This window comes from Felis catus, chromosome C1 (genome assembly GCF_018350175.1).
Source record: "Felis catus isolate Fca126 chromosome C1, F.catus_Fca126_mat1.0, whole genome shotgun sequence".
Lineage (NCBI taxonomy): Eukaryota > Metazoa > Chordata > Mammalia > Carnivora > Felidae > Felis > Felis catus.
Window position 1 is genome coordinate 2,150,925 of NC_058375.1, and position 8,783 is coordinate 2,159,707.

Here is an 8,783-nt window from a genome sequence, read left to right on the forward strand (position 1 = left end):
CTGGAGAGCCCAGGTGGGGCCAGGAGAGGCCAGGTGGGGCCAGGAGAGGTCAGATGGGACCTGGAGAGGCCAGGTGGGGCCAGGAGAGGCCAGGTGGGGCCAAGAGAGGACAGGAGAGATCAGATGAGGCCAGGAGAGATCAGACGGGACCAGGAGAGGCCAGGTGGGGCCAGGTGTGGCAGCCTGGGCCCCAGCTACACCTTTCTGGTCGGGCCCATTCATTTCCTTTGAGCAAAACCTGTTCATCCCTCTCCTCAGTTGTCATCTGTTCCAGGGCCCACTGTGGCGGGCTGAGCGGAACGTGCCCTCGTCCCATCACAGAGACAGGAATCCCAACACACCGACACCTCTGAACTGGAAGGGAAACAAGACTCAGGTTGTTTAAATAAAGGCAGCTTCTGAGGAGCCAACACAGCGCGACGGTTTCCGCACGAGGGCGCCTTTAATATCCTCGCTCAGAAACTTTTGAAAAGTAGGGTATGAGCGACGCGTCCAATTACTTTCAAACACATGAAACACCTCCAGTATGTCTGCGGTGTAATTTAAGAAGAGACCTGGGCTCCGAGCAGACCCGCCACTTTGCAAGGCTCTCTTGTTCCGGGAGCGTCCACACCACCCCTATGTAGCTGTGGAAAAAAGAGAGGGCCTGCTTCTGAAGCGTGTTCCCCGCCCCTCGGGAGGAAAACGGTGTCCATTCGCGCCCCCACCCCACCTCCAAAGGGAGCCTTTCTTCAGGCAAGGATAGCAAACAGCAAAGTGGGCTTTCACATGGTGTCAGGATATTTCGTCCCATCTCCCAGGACAGTGCTGCACATTATCGTACGCAGACACACGTCTCCACGGGTTCTCCAAGACATCTGTCTGGTTTTTAGTATTTTTATTTGTTTAAGTTTATTTATTTCGAGAGACAGGGAGCAGGGGAGGGGTGGAGAGAGAGAATCCCAAGCAGGCTCCGCACGGTCAGCGCAGAGCCCGAAGCACAGCTCCCAAGAACAGTGAGATCACGACCCGAGCCGAGATCAAGAGTCCGACGCTTAGCCGACTCAGCCCCCTAGGTGCCTCGACTGTTTGGTTTTTAAATACTGCTACCACTGCTCAAAACGCCCCAGTGAGACCTGCAGCCTGCCGCTCGCACGTGACATTTAGTTTCGAATATGCCCCACCAACCTCAGCTCTGCTTTCTAGAATCCACACTATCAACACCGGTCTACACCTCAGGCACAAGAGAATAACCGAAGAGAAAAAGGGCTTTGGCAAAACGAACTGCGAAAACGCTGGCAGCGAGCACGCCCGGCTTCTGGCTCTAACTTCCCGCCGGGCTCTGAGGAAGCACGCAGCCCCGGGTCAAGCCAGAGGACCACACAACGCCACAAACACAACCCTGGTAAGATTTTCAGAGTAATGATGTGCTGAGCAACCTCAGTGATCACTGAGCTGACGGTGCTGGGTCTGGGCTGGCAGGGGGCCCGAGGGAGGTCCCGGGGACATGGCAACATGCTGGGGGCTGGTCACATAGGTTGTTCAGTGTTGCAAAAACGCGCTGAGCTCAGGCACCTGTGTACATGCCGTGTACCAATGTGTGTTCTCTGTGTGTGTTATGCTTCAGTTACAAGGGTGCAAACTCTCCTAAGAAGGGAGCCACCGGGAAGACAGCACCATAGATCATCTAAAACTACAATCTGCCAGCTTGCCAAAAACCCACAAATTTTAAACCTTTACGAACATGCTTAGGTGATGAAAACAAGACTAGTACGTACTACAGCATTCAGCCGAACCCTTTCAGAACGCTGTTTGTGCGCTAACGAGTCGGATTAAGCCTTCTTAACGCGTTATTAGGAATGGATTTCCCATTAGGAGTAGTTAGGGACTTGGGAGAGTCAGGTGGGCAGGAACTACAGGCAAGCCTGGCGGCCGGGGTGCACCAGCCAGCTCCGGGTCAGCAGGCACCGGAGGGGCCCTGCCCCCCTGTGGCTGGCTGGGCTGCACCTGACACCGGCCGGGCTGCTGCCGTGGTGGCAGCGGGTCCGGATCGCTGTCACTCCCAGTGTTAGGCTCAGCTGCTGGAGACACCGCTACCTGACAAGGGCTCACGTCCCCCCCCCCCCCCCCCCCCCGGCTGTGAGTTAGGGAGCAGGGCTCTGCGTTCAGAACACCTCAAATCCAACCACGGGGCCACTGTGGTCCGAGCCTGCGGCGCCCCAGCCCCCGCCCCCGCCCCGCGTCTCCCCGCCTCCTTCTGCCCCTGGGCCGCTACCCTGGGGTCTTCCGAAGGGCGCAAGGACCTGCTGGAACAATGCTTGCAAAGCTCCAGCCGGGTCAGTCAGCCTTCCATGCGCCGCCCCCAGGGGCTTCCCAAGCACCGAGCCACGGAGCACCACCCGAAGCCTCTGTGCCCACTGCTCTGACCTGGTTTCTGGCCCTCGCTACCAGCTCGCTGCACTCCTGCCAGCTCGGTGGCTTTGCTGTTCCTTGAACAAGCCACAGGGGGCCTACTTCAGGGCTTTAAGAGGACTTGGTTTCCCCTCTGTGCAGATACCTGCACAGCCCGCTCACCCATTCGGGTGCCCGCCCCAGTGACCGGACCCTCTTCAGAAGCCTCCCCACCCTCCTCTTCCCCGCCCCGCGTGACTCGTCTTCGTGGAACCGAGTGGCGCCGACGTTCCATTGTACTCGTGTTTGTCCACCGAATTCAGCAGCTCAGAACGAGGACTCTGCTGCGCTGGGCGCCGTGTCTACAGCGCCCAGAGCGGTGCCAGCCCGGGCAGGTGGTAAGGGAACATCTGTATCCTGCTCTCGAGCCCCCGGCGCGCCCAACACTCCTTCGCGAAGGAGGAAGCCAGCGTGCTTGCAGCCATTCACCTCCGAGCGCTCCTTCGGAGCCACACCCCACCCCAAGTCGGCCGGCCCCGAACCACCAGGCGTCAGGCCTCTGACGCAAGTGTTTGCTCGGCCAGCTTTGAGCGCACCGCCGGCCTCTTCACTTGGAGAGCAGGAAACACGGAAAGGGGGCCGGCAGGGCAGACGTGCCACGGCTGGTGGAGGAGCTCATGGCACGGGGAGGGGAGAAGATACCCAGCGCAGACGCCCGAGCGGCCGACGGGACGACCCCCACGACACGAGGTCTGAGTGGGGTGCGCGGACCCCTCCCTCAGGACCGGGTCCCCGCGCTACCCCACCGCCAGCCAGAAGCGCGCCCTCCCGCGGGAAGACGGCGCCCGGGCCCCCGGGGGCGGGAGGGGGGTCGAGAAGCAGGGACTGCAAGGACGCCCGCAGCCGGAGCGCGCCCGCCGGCGAACGCCCATTGATTTAAGGCCTCTGAGAACCCCGCATCGACCCGGAACCGGAAGTGCGGGGAAGGTCAGCAGCAAGGTCTAGGCGTGAGGTGTGGCTCTGGACGCGGGGCGTGGCCGGAGCTGCTCTTGGCGGGGCGGGGCCCGGGCGGAGCGGGACAGAAGCACTCCTTGGAAGGACGTGGTTCCGGACGCGAGGCGGGGGAGGGGGGCGGGGGTTAGGATGGTGGGGCGGGGCTGGGGGGGGCCGGAGCACCTCCTGGAAGGGCGTGGTTCTGGACTCAGGGCGGGAGGGGGCGGGGTTTAGGATGGTGGGGCGGGGCTGGGGGGGGGCCGGAGCGCCTGGAAGGGCGTGGTTCTGGACTCAGGGCGGGAGGGGGCGGGGTTTAGGATGGTGGGGCGGGGCTGGGGGGGGCCGGAGCACCTCCTGGAAGGGCGATGTTCTGGACTCAGGGCGGGCGGGGGGCGGGGTTTAGGATGGTGGGCGGGGCTAGGGCGGAGCCCTGGGCTCGCGGCTGGGGGCCGGAGGGCGTCCTGGAAGGGCGATGTTCTGGACTCAGGAGCGGGCTCTGGGCGAGCGCGTGGAATGACGGCCACTGTCTCCAGGTCCCCGAGACCCTCACCTTCTGGCGGTGGCTATGTGCCTATTTCCCTGCGGAGCCTCTTCCCCCACGAGATTTCCTTGATCAGCGACAGGGCTTTTTCACATATTAATGTCTATCTTTGCAAAAATTGGCTTTCCAATTAAATTTTTTTTAATAACCATAAATCATAGGCTTTTGGGGCACCTGAATTTCCCTCGGGTTTTGTTAACGGGGTCGCTGAAACCCCCAGGGTGCGGGACTCCGGCACCTGCGCGAGCTGTGGGGTGTCTCACTAGCTGAGCAGGGCGCTCCTGGGAAATTGGCTGCTGCGGGAGACCCCGCCAGCGTCCTCTTGCTTCCAAGACGCATTACCTGGTGTCTCCCAGTCGGTTAGCCAACTCCCTCCGATTTTCGAGAAAATCTAGTCCTTTTCTTGCAAGGTGACCGTACCAGAAAGGTGACTGGTTTACGTGTTGGAATCACTGCCCCAAGATAAGTGTTCTATTTAATACTGACTTCCCTAATGATTGCCACCTTGGGTTAAAGGTTATTAAATAGGCTTGTTTTATAAGTTTCTGTTTAGCTCCACAAGTAATCTGAAAGCATTTTGAGGTGGTGAATTTATTTTTTTAAATAAAAGTTTCTTGCAAAGATCATATCATGAATTTCCTTCAGCCCGCAAGAAAAGAAGTCATCCGACCTCCACTGCCACCCCACTAAAAGCTTGTATAACTGGGGTTTTGTCTCTGTGTCATTAAAGATGTCCTGAGGAGGGCTGGGAGACCATCAGCAGGGAGCCAGGCTTCTCTCTCTCTCTCTCTCTCGTCTTGCTTTCTGTGTTTTTTCTTAAAGATGCTATTTTTAAGTAATGTCCACACCCAACGCGGGGTTCAAACTCGCAACCCTGAGGTCAAGAGTCGCACATTCCACTATGGAGCCAGCCGGGAGCCCCCCTTCTTGGCCAAATGGTTTCATTCTCAAGGCCAACTCCTGGTGTGGAAGTTTGGACATTGCTTGAAAGATGGGAGAGTGGAAGGTAACAAGATCACAACTCGAACCTCAGCGAGCCTCCACGTAAAGACCTCTCCGGAGACCTAGTGGCTTCTTTGGCACAGCTGCGGAATGTTGTCTTAACTAGGTTAACCCGTGCCAGGCGTAAAACCCAAGTTCTGTTAAAGGAGAGAACACCTGGGTGGCTCAGTCGGTTAAGCGTCCGACTTCAGCTCAAGGCATGATCTCGCGGTCTGTGAGTTCGAGCCCCGCTTCGGGCTCCGTGCTGACAGCTCGGAGCCTGGAACCTGCTTCAGATTCTGTGTCTCCCTCTCTCTCTCTCTGCCCCTCTCCTGCTCGTGCTCTGTCTCTCAATAATAAATACACGTTAAAAAAAAATTTCTTGGGGCGCCTAGGTGGCGCAGTCGGTTAAGCATCCGACTTCAGCCAGGTCACGATCTCGCGGTCCGTGAGTTCGAGCCCTGCGTCAGGCTCTGGGCTGATGGCTCGGAGCCTGGAGCCTGTTTCCGATTCTGTGTCTCCCTCTCTCTCTGCCCCTTCCCCGTTCATGCTCTCTCTCTGTCCCAAAAATAAAAATAAAAACGTTGAAAAAAAATTTCTTTAAATGAATAAGCGTTGAAAAATAAATAAATAAATAGCAGGATACTGGATAAGCAGCCGTCCAGTTGGGATGTGATCCCATTTCTAGATTTTGAACTCAGGATGCCTTCCTGGGTCATATCTGAGTAACAGTAAAGGTGAAGACCGAGTGTCTCAGGATAAAGTGTAAGCTCCACAGGAGCAGAGACCTCACTGCGCTGTCCCCAGCCCGTGAAACAAGCCCGACATTTTTCCTGGCTGTAAATATTTCCTGAATTGCAGTTTAAAATAAGCTGGAATGTCCTCCGCTTTTACTGCATTTTTCTTCAAAGTCCTTGAAGCCAGAAACGGTACTTCATTCAGCCAGACATTTGTCAGGCACCTGCTACGTACCAGGCACCTTCCTGAGGCCGGGGAATCAGGTCTGGAGAACTCCCTGAAATCACTACTGCTCGACCGAAGGCAGTTCTGATGGGTGGTGAATTGTGTCTCCCCCAAATTCGCATGCTGAAGTCCTGCGAACGTGACCTTCTTAAGAAACAGGGCCAGTGCGGATGTATTTGGTTAAGACGAGGTATACTGGAATAGGGGGGCCCCCTCTTCCAAGATGGCCAGTGTGCTTATAAAAAGGGGAAATTTGGACACAGGCGCACAGGGACAACGCCACGCAAAGATGAAGCAGAGGTGGGGAAGGTGCTTCTACAGCCATGGATCCCCAGAGGCTAGCTAGGGAAGAGGCTGGGAACAGAGTCTCCCTCCCGGTCCTTAAAAGGAGCCAGGTCTGTTGACGCCTTGATCTTGGACCTCAGAGGTGCCGGAGAACAACCCCGTGCTGTGAGCGCCCAGCCTACGGTGCTGTCATGGCGGCCCCAGGAAACCGGTACCGTGAAAGTCACCCTTGGGGATTCTGGCTGCATCCCCAAAGCTCTTACACCTTCCACCTTCCACATAGGCACTCCCCAGCAAGAGGAGTCCGGGCCCCAAGAATCTGGCCTCCGCTGCTCTTTGAACAAGCCAAGGTCACTCCCACGTCCAGCTGATGAGTTGGTCTCTGCTGGCAATGCTGTTCCTCCCGATTGCCCCGTGGTGGACTCCTCGGCGTCTGGGCCCCGGCGTCACGGGGAACGGCCCACCTTCTCCAACCCGCCCACAGCACCTGCCATTACCGGCTCCCTCGACCCCCGCGCATCTCCATCGGAGCCCTTACCGCGAGCCGAAATGCTCCTGTGCGTCTGCGCCTCGGTTTTTGTTGTTTCCTCTGCTGGAGCATGAGAAACGGGAGAGCCAGGGTTGGGCTGCCGTCTTTCCATCCCAGGGCCCGGAAGCGCGTCAGGCTCGCAGGAGATGCTCAAACCACGCAGGGAGCCGGGCGGTCCAGCGGACTCAGATTGCCTCCAACAGGTGCCTTAGGACCTTAGGGCACGTGGGCTTGCATTCGGCCCGTGACCACCCCGAGAATTCTTCTGGGTCCTTCCCAACCCCTTCTCGTCCTGTCGCCTCTCCATCTGCTGGAGAAGGAGGGAATGGTCAGGGATGGTTAGAGGAGAAGAAAAGGACTCTTCCACACCTTTTAATAAGCTTTTGTCCAAGTTTATTTATTGTTGAGAGAGAGAGACGGAGAGAGCGAGCGGGGGAGGGGCAGCACGGAGCCCGATGCAGGGCCGGAACTCACAAACCCTGAGATCGTGACCTGAGCCGAACCGACAGTCGGACGCCCAGGTGCCCCTCTTCCACACCTTTTAAAAAGTTATTTGTTAAATAAAATTGGGGGAAAATATAAAGAGCACAAAACTGACCACTTCAAACGTACCGCTCCGTGGCATTAGGGCCCAACATTCCCCCTGTGGTGCCGCCGTCATCACCGTCCATCCCCAGGACACTTTCTGTCTTGCAGACTGAGACTGAAACTCTCCGCCCTAAAGGCTAACCGCCATTCCCCCTCCCACCTTCGGTCTCCAGGAGTCTGACTCCTCTGTGTGCTGCGTGCGTGCGTGTGGCGTCACACAGGGTTTGTCCTTTTGTGCCTGGCTTCTTTCACGAAGCATAATGTCCCCGGGGGCCATCTGTGCTGTGGCAGCCATCAGGATGTCCTGCCTTCTCAGGGCTGAGTGAGATTCCATTCTGTGGATCTCCTCTGTTGTGTTTCTCCATTCATCCGTTGATGGGCATTTGGGTTGCTCCTGCCTTTTGGCGACTGTCACTAATGCTGCTGTGAACGTGGGTGGGCAGACATCTTCTCTGCCTTTTTGTTTTTAATTTTTTATATTTATTTGTTTTTGAGAGAGAGACAGAGCACAAGCAGAGGAGGGGCAGAGAGAGAGGGAGACACAGAATCCGAAGCAGGCTCCAGGCTCCGAGCTGTCAGCACAGAGCCCGACACGGGGCTCGAACCCATGAACTGTGAGATCATGACCTGAGCCGAAGTTCGACGCCCAACCGACTGAGCCACCCATGTGCCCCTGTTTCAGTCAGATGGCTCAGAACCCACCCTCATGACCTCTGTAAAGACCCTATTTCCAAATCAGGCCACATCCTGAGATTCTGGGGGTTAGGACTTCAACAGACCTTTTTGGGGGGTAACGGTCGCTGTGTGTCCCCCTCCCCCGTTGCAATGCAGTGCACCAGGTGGTGTGCTTGGGTGGGGCGGGCGGGGGTGGGGGGAGCGTGGCCACACTTCCAGGCCAAAGCACTGCTAACCAGGGGCCCTCGGGGCTCCCACCTCCTGCCTCCGACGCTGGTCACCGAGGTGGAGCCTCATCAGCCTGGGTCCCTGACCAACAGAGACTCTGTCCTCGACCCAACTTTAACGGGGCCCCTCTGAGCCCTCTTCTCGCCCCCGAGGCCCCCATCCTGGCCTCCCCCATCCATGTTTGGCCAAGTTAGTTTTAGCAAGAGTCCTGCAAGGCCAGTTTTCAGAGTCCCTGGCCCCTTGTCATCCAACCACACCCCTCTTCCCCTCCCTGTGCGTGAGCCCTCGGCCTGCCCCCGGAGAGGAGCCCCCACTCTCGCTGCCCCGCTTAGCAAGGTCCATCCACGACCCTCTCAGGCTGCTCCTGGGCTGGGGGCCCCGCTCACCTGCCGCATTCAGAGTTGAGTTCAATCTCTCTCGCCTGCTCTACTCCTTGAATAAAGTCTTCCTTTCCGTCCTGACGAGGGTCGGAGGAATTTTTCTGCAACGTGGCCAGTGGTGCCCGGCGAGGCAGGCAGCAGGGTCCAGAAAAGCCGTGCTGGGCTCAGCCCCTGGGGCCCGGCTGGCCGCTGCCACGGCGTGCCACGGGCTGTCCCACGGACTCCGTGGTGCCCTTGGGGCCCAGGGCAG